Genomic DNA, 8,566 nt, shown 5'->3' on the forward strand with positions numbered 1-8,566 from the left:
TGCAACCCCCTAAACAATGCAGGAAATTCACAACTACCCACACACACACACACCCAGTGACCCCTACTCCATGCCCAGAAGATGGCCAAGATGCCCTCCCTCTCATGATCTGCCTAAGGTCCTCAGTGGAACAGGCTTCCTCTGGAGGTGGTGAGCTCTCCTTCCCTGGAGCTTTTTAAGCAGAGGCTAGATGGCCCATCTGTCAGCAATGCTGATTCTATGACCCTAGGCAGATGATGAGAGGGAGGGCATCTGGGCATGGAGTAGGGGGTCACTTGGGTGTGTGGGCGGGGTAGGTAGTTGTGAAATTCTTGCATTGTGCAGGAGGTTGGACTACAGGCCACTGGTGGTCCCTTCAGACTCTATGATTCTATTCTATGATTCTAAGTCCAGGGTTGCTATGCATAGACAGGCAATAGCAAACCACTTCTGTTCGTTTCTTGCCTTCAAAACCCTTTGAGTCACCATAAGTCATCTCTTCCCACCATCAAAAGACATAAAAGGTCGAAGAATAAGGACATTTCCCACCAAACCCCATTTATTTTATCTCTGGGCTGTCTTCGAACAGGGTGAATGCAGCCAGTTCTCTTTCCAGATGGATCCTGAGCTGCATTCAAATACCTGAAAAGCAAGAGAGGGATAGATATCTCTACAGGGACAGTTGAGTGCCTTGGTTTCCACGGAGAGGGTTGCCAACTTTTTTTCCCCTAGCTGGGCCTCCTGCGCATCGCCCTCTGCATGACAAGCAGACGTTAAGTAGGCGAAGCCTTTACTGGCATGCGCGTTATGCGATGGTGGGGAATTTCATCTGAGAAATGGGTGTTTGCTGTGCAGCTGTTAAAAAGCAGAGAAAGGGATACCTGCCTGGTTAAGGGGAAGGGCTGTGGCTCAGTGGAAGAGCCTCTGCTCGCCACGCAGAAGGTCCCAGGTTCAATCCCCCCGGCATCTCCAGTTTAAAGGGGCCAGGCGGTAGGTGATGTGAAAGACCTCAGCCTGGGACCCTGGAGAGCGGCTGCCAGTTTGAGCAGATAACACTGACCTTGATGGGCGAAGGGTCTGATTCAGTAGAAGGCAGCTTCATGTGTGTTTATTTTTACAGGAGGTTCCTTGGCTCGGTGGTAGAGCATCTGCTTGGCATGCAGAAGGTCCCAGGTTCATTCCTGAAGGGAAGGAAAGGTGATTGTAAACCGGTAAGTGGTAGAGAAAGTTGGCATATAAAAACCAACTCTTCTTCTTCTATGGGATCTCGTGATTCCCTTCACAACATGCAGAATGCCCAGACCAGTGTGGTGTAGTGGTTAAGAGCGGTGGTTTGGAGCAGTAGAGTCTGATCTGGAGAACCAGGTTTAATTCTCCATTCCTCCACATGAGCGGCAGAGGCTAGTCTGGCAAACTGGATTTGTTTCCCCGCTCCTGCACATGAAGCTGGGTGACCTTGGGCTAGTCACACTCTCTCAGCCGCTCCTACCTCCCAGGCTGTCTGTTGTGGGAAGGGAAGGTGATTGTAAGCTGGTTTGATTCTTCCTTAAGTGGTAGAGAAAGTCAGCATATAAAAACCAACTTCTTCCTCTTCCTCCTCTTCCTCTTCTTCTTCTTGATGCTCACATTAGTTTAAGGTTATATGACCTCAAACTCCCATTTGACGTGTGCGTATAAAGTGAAATTCATTGGACACGAAGTGAGTTTAGGTGATACTGACAGGGTTTGGCCTCATTTAACGGTACGCTGGATTCCTGAAATCGCATCCGTGCCTGAAAACGAAAGAGCTCAACAGCATGTTTTCAGAGGCCAGATGTAATCTTGTTCGTAGCGCGGGGCTGGGTGCCCGTGTTGTACGATTTGGAATCCAAACTGTCTATGTAAGGATATGACTCAGAATAACTGTAGCAAAAATAGCAAGCGAAGAATAATCACAGGCTGGCAATTGAAAGGCCCGGATTAACTGCCAAAGGAGCATTTATGTGAAGACTAACGGACAGGAATAGCTCAGAGGAGAATAAAGGGGCCTTTGCAGTACCCCCCAAACGATGCATAACTGAGGTTTCTTTGCTCTGGCTTACGGATAGAATTACAAGAAATCACATGGCGCAGCCATGGTGCGCAATCAAAATATATTCAGCATGTGTGTACATATAATACAATACCCAGACAACTACATAACCCCAAAAGCGTACCTACAAATCACATAAATATAGTGCACATGTACACTAAAGTCTCTCTATGGGCGAAAATGCATGGTCGCTTTAGCCTCCTTTATTCCCTGTTTCAGCCAGGATTCAGCCAGGATTGAACGCACTTTCAGCGAAACGCATGCGTTCGATCCTGGCTGAATCATGGCTGGAAAAGGGAATAAAGGAGGCTAAAGCGACCATGCGTTTTCGCCCTGTGTTTACAACTCTGGCTAAAAGCCTAAATGTATAACCTCAAGGATGCACCACAACAATCCAAGGACATGCACAGGTAGTCCAACAATGGCCAGAAGTCTAAAAATATAACCTGAACAGTCCAAGAACACACACAAGACGGGAATTATCCTCCAGAGGTGCTCAAGCCGTTTCGTACCAGGTACTTCCTCCGTTTCTGTTCATTCCTTGCTGCTTCTTAGGTTCCATATCGCATATCTTCCTTATGAAGGCATATCACAAATGGGTATCCAGAAGGTTACATTGAGATATTAATCTTCTCATCCCCACAACAGACACCCTGTGAGGTGGGGTGGGGCTGAGAGAGTGTGACTTGCCCAAGGTCACCCAGCTGGCTTCATGTGTAGGAGCAGGGAAACCAACCCGGTTCACCAGATTAGCCTCCGCCGCTCTTGTGGAGGAGTGGGGAATCAAACCCAGCTCTCCAGATCAGACTCCGCCGCTCCAAACCACCGCTCTTAACCACTACACCACACTGGCAAGTCGGCATATAAAAAAACAACTCTTCTTCTTCTGTTATACTTCTGCCTAATGAATGAACACTTCATACATCTGACAAAGTGAATTAATGAAAGCATTGGCTGGAATGCAAATTTTTTATTCGTGTCTGGGGTGCCACTGAAGGATTTGTGTTTTCATTTTCGCCCAAGTGCTCACACACACACACACACACACACACACACACACACCTTGCCTACCGATCAGATGTTGGTATGTTGACAAATGAAAGGGGAGGAGAGGAGAGGGTCATACTTGGCCAGCCGTGCTGGGAGCAAACAGAGCCCCCGTTGGCACTGACAGCCCAGCAAGGACTCACATCGGTTGCCCTCCCTGTGTGCCAAGGCAAATGGCCTGGCATACCCCGGTTGGCACATGCGCCTGGAGTCGATTATCCTCAAAGTATACTGTTCTTTGTATGTAAGTAACATGGAAAGCCTGCATGTAGACGTCCTGCAGGCTTAAATTTGGGGGAAAGACACCACAGTAGGTTGCGGAAGCACAGTGGAAGATCAGAGCGACTTTCCGCTTCTTCCCTAAATCTCAACTGAGCCTCAAACCTAGGTGAACCGAAGCAAGCCACAGTTATCTCGTTCTCAGCTCCTCTGCACTCCGTAAGTGAACAATAATGTTGGCCTACCTTCCAGGAATAGTTGTAAGGATTGTGAAGGTAATGTGTGTGGGGTGCTGTGAACACCTGCAGTGGGCTGTATCGTAGAATCATAGAGCTGGAAGGGGCCGTAGAGGCCATCTAGTCCAACCCCCTGCTCAATGCAGGATCAGCCTAGAGCATCCCTGACGAGTGCTTGTCCAGCTCACTACCTCCCTAGGTAGCTGACTCCACTGTCAAACAACTCTTATTGTAAAAACATTTTTTCCCTAATATCTAGCCGGTACATTTCCGCCCGCAATTTAAACCCATTATTGCGAGTCCTCTCTTCTGCTGCCAACAGGAGCAGCTCCCTACCCTCCTCTAAGTGACAGCCCTTCAAATACTTAAAGAGAGCAATCATGTCCCCCCTCAACCTCTTCTTCTCTAGACTAAACATTCCCAACTGCCTCAGCCTTTCCTGGTAGGGCTTGTTCTCCAGGCCCCTGATCAGCCTCGTCGTTCTCCTCTGCACCCGCTCGATTCTGTCCACGTCCACATCCTTTCCGAAGCGAGGCCTCCAGAACAGCACACAATACTCCAGGTACTGCCTGACAAATGCAGTGTGCAGCGGAACGATGGCACTTTGCTATTTGGATGTTACACCTCTGAGAGCCAGCATGGTGTGGTTAAGAGCGGTGGTTTGGAGCAGTGGAGTCTGATCTGGAGAAACGGGTTTGATTCCCCACTCCTCCACATGAGCGGCGGAGGCTCATCTGGTGAACCGGATTCGTTTCCCTGCACCGCCACACGAAGCCAGCTGGGTGACCTTGGGCTAGTCACAGCTCTCTCTGCCCCACCTACCTCACAGGGTGTCTGTTGTGGGGAGGAGAAGGGGATTGTAAGCCGGTTTGGGTCTCCCTTAAGTGGTAGAGAAAGTCGGCACATAAAAACCAACTCTTCTTCTGCTGCTGCTGATGCACCCCAAGATGGCATTAGCATTTTTTTGTCACAGCGCTGCTGTTATTACAAGTCGCAGGATTCCCGAATGTAATTTCTCCTGCTCCGGAGCAAAGGACTTTACGAGTACCCTTTCCTTTCCGTTCCCATCCCCCTAGCCCTACTCTCCTGAAAACCATGGAGACGCACACCCATTCAAGGAGCTGCCTGTCAGGAATCCGTTCTCCCTGCGGAGACGCACAACTCTTCCATCTATACAACCTCTGTCCTCGGCTTGGGCACAAACCCTGCAAGCAGGGCAGACGTGAGAAGCCAGCTACACAAATGAGCATTCAGCGAGGACAGACCACAGGCCCGGTGGCTGGAGCCAAAGCTTTTTCGGCATCATCTCCCTCCCCCCCCTGCCAAGAATGGGGGGTGGGGGGGAGAGCAAACTGGGAGCTGGCTTAACTCTTTGATTCCTGAGCTCGCGGGACAGTCTTCTGGAGGGCTCAGGAATCGGTGACCCTAAGCTGCGAGATGGCCTTCTTATGGGAATCCGCTTCCTTGTGCTTTACCGGAGACACAGTTTAGTGCTCAGGAGGGCAGGTGTTCAGCAGGCAACACGGTAATGTAGAAGAGCAGGGGGGTGGGGGGCTTGCAAACGACAATTGTACATAACTCGCGTCATCTGCATGTCGCGTTCCTTGACGTGACAGATGACAAACTGCAGTGAGTAGGCTAGGCTTCAGCTGTTGTATATTTCTGAAATTACGCCGTTGCAATTTGCTGCGAAGAGGAGAGGCTGTCCCCCCCACACCTTTCAGCAAGCCATTGCGGACGATCCAAATGCATATTGAGGCTTCTCTTGGGCTAGCTGATATGTTACGCGGGGGGAGACAGAATGGAGAAGGTAGATGGTTGATCATGAGCACACGTGAAGCCGCCATATACCGAATCCGACCCTTGGTCCATCAAAGTCAGTATTGTCTACTCAGACAGGCAGCGGCTCTCCAGGGTCTCAGGCAGAGGTCTTTCGCATCACCTACTTGCCTAGTCCCTTTAACTGGAGATGCTGGGGATCGAACCTGGGACCTTCTGCATGCCAAGAAGAGGCTGTACCACAGAGTCATGGCCCCTCTCCATGGCTCTTAGGCAGGGGTCTTTCATATCACCTACTTACCTAGTCCCTTTAACTGGAGATGCCAGGGATTGAACCTGGGACCTTCTGCATGCCAAGCAGATGCTCTACCACTGAGCCACGGCCTCTCCTAGTGGTGCTAACCTCCAGGTAGTAGCTGGAGATCTCCTGCTATTACAACTGATATTCAGCCGATAGGGATCAGTTCACCTGGAGAAAATAGCCGCTTTGGCAATTGGATTCTATGGCATTGAAGTCCCTCCCTTCCCCAAACCCCATCCTCCTCAGGCTCCACCCAAAAAAACTCCTGCCGGTGGCAAAGAGGGACCTGGCAGCCCTAGCCCCTCCCAAAAATTGATAAGGTCAGCATAGCTGCACACTTTCGGTAAGTCTTCAGCCTCTCTCACACACAAGCGCGTATTCTGCACATGAGCACCTGAAGTTGCCTTATACTGAATCAGACTCAGACTGGTAAGGGCTCTCCAGGGTCTCAGGCAGGGGTCTTTCACATTCCCTACTTGCCTAGTCCCTTTAACTGGAGCTGCCAGGGACTGGACCTGGGACCTTCTGCATGCCAAGCAGGTGCTCTACCACTGAGCCACGGCCCCCACTCATTATGAGGAGTGGGAGATTTGGGGGTCAGGATGTTTTTATCTGTATTTGTAAAGGTGTGTGTGTGTGTATAATCCACCCCAACCTGAAGGTAAGAGGTGGGCTGTTTTTTTAACACGATTCTGTCTGGTGGTCTTACTGTGACAAACCTTACTCCAAGGTTGTATTCAAAGCAGGAGCCTGTTGTGAACAAGGAGGGTTTGGCTACACGGTGCGCCATTTGTGGCCTTGGCAAACTGATGTGCGTTGGGAGCTCCCAGTTGAAAGTTGAGATTCTCAGGTGTGGGTTGGCAAACTGTGTGGTGACCATGGTAGGAGAGGGCACCGTTTGCCTCGTTGAAGAAGATTGTGTGCATATAGGGTTGCCAGGTCCCTCTTTGCCACCGGTGGGAGGTTTTTGGGGCAGAGCCTGAGGAGGGCGGGGTTTGGGGAGGGGAGGGACTTCAATGCCGTAGAGCCCAATGGCCAAAGCGGCCATCTTCTCCAGGGGAGCTGATCTCTTGTCGGCTGCAGAAGACCGCCCACGGGCTCAAAAAGGTTGGGGACTCCTGGTTAAAAGATCTGGCGTGAGGCGGATGGGTGGCCTGGGATGAATACGTCTACCAAGGGTGGTTTCGTGTGCACTCAGCCACGGGCGCATGGTATAGTGGGCGAATTAAATCTCTCCTGCAATTCTAGAAGTTGACTAGAAATTCCACGTAAGTTGCCATGGCCCACCATGCATCAGAGTACACAGTTGTGTACCCCTTTCGTCCAGCGTAACCGCCACATTTTATGCCACCAGCGCATGTTGCGTTATCAGCTGTTTCCCATTTTGCCCATATGTTTGCGTTGAAAGGGTGAGAAAACTGAATCATTCTTTTACTGGTGATTTTTATGAATAGTAGTATTTATAAATAGGTTCGCGAGATGAGGCGCGCGAGAGAAAACGTTCGTAAAAATTAATATTTAAACCTGGCTAAGGAAGGGAGCCCCGTGGCTTGGAGTGGTTAAGCTGCAGTCCTGCAGTCCAAGCTCTGCTCACGACCTGAGTTCGATCCCGACGGAAGTCGGTTTCAGGTCGCCGGCTCAGGGTTGACTCCTCCTTCCATCCTTCCAAGGTCGGTAAAATGAGTACCCGGCTTGCTGGGGGTAAAGGGAAGATGACTGGGGAAGGCACTGGCAAACCACCCCGTAAACAAAGTCTGCCTAGTAAACGTCAAGATGTGACTTCACCCCATGGGTCAGGAATGACCCGGTGCTTGCACAGGGGACCTTTACCTTTTAAGAAGTGTAAAACTAACAAGAGAACCCCCATTCGTGATAAAAAAAATCAGTATTATAATGGTTTCCAAATGCCAGGTGAAATGATTTGGTTTAATGTGTTTCTAAAAAGAGGCTAGAGGGGGGGAAATAGGGTTGCCAGGTCCCTCTTCGCCACCGGCAGGAGGTTTTTGGGGCAGAGACTAAGGAGGGCGGGGTTCGGGGAGGGGAGGGACTTCAATGTCATAGAGTCCAATTGCCAAAGCGGCCATTTGCTCCAGGTGAACTGATCTCTGTCGGCTGGAGATCAGTTGTAATGGCAGGAGATCTTCTGCTATTACCTGGAGGTTGGGGGAGAAACAGGCACCTCTATACTAATACCAAAGGTTAGGAAAATAGTATAGGAGCGAAGAACATTTACAAACAAGGTGCAATTTATATAAGCTACTGAGATACCTATATACATACAATGTACAAGCACAAGTAACCACACTATAACCAACACACAGTATGTACAAAATATACAATCAAAGGGCAAAAAGTCTTTCAAAGGTCTCAGCAGAGTACCAAGTAAGTAATGAGTTCAAGTTCACTATTCAAGATGAATGAGAAGCCACACTCTTCAATAGTGTGGTTACTTGTGTTTGTACATTGTATGTCTATAGGTATCTCAGTAGCTTATATAAATTGCACCTTGTTTGTAAATGTTCTTCGCTCCTATACTATTACCTGGAGGTTGGCAACCCTAGAAAAAAACCCAAGCATGCTTCTCGAAGGGAAGTGTCGTGCCACTCTAGAACCATATTCCTTGTACATGTCTATTTTGCCTTTCAAGAGAACGGAACCCGGTTTTGGAGCCACCTTGTCAGGCCTTTAAGGGGGCGATCACATGAGAGAAGATACTCCTTGAGACATTCAAGGCCTAGAATATACAACAGTGTAGTTAGAAGAGCATTAATAAATACTTGTTTTTTATCTTAAAATATGTGCTCCAGAGAGCTACAACGGGTAGACTTGGAGCAGGGAGACCCGGGTTCAAATTTCTGCTCAGCCATGAAGATTGTGGCTATTGGTCACGCCTGATTTCCCCATTCGAGGAAAAACAAAATATGCTCATGAGCT

Source organism: Euleptes europaea, chromosome 1 (genome assembly GCF_029931775.1).
Source record: "Euleptes europaea isolate rEulEur1 chromosome 1, rEulEur1.hap1, whole genome shotgun sequence".
Taxonomy (NCBI): Eukaryota; Metazoa; Chordata; class Lepidosauria; order Squamata; family Sphaerodactylidae; genus Euleptes; species Euleptes europaea.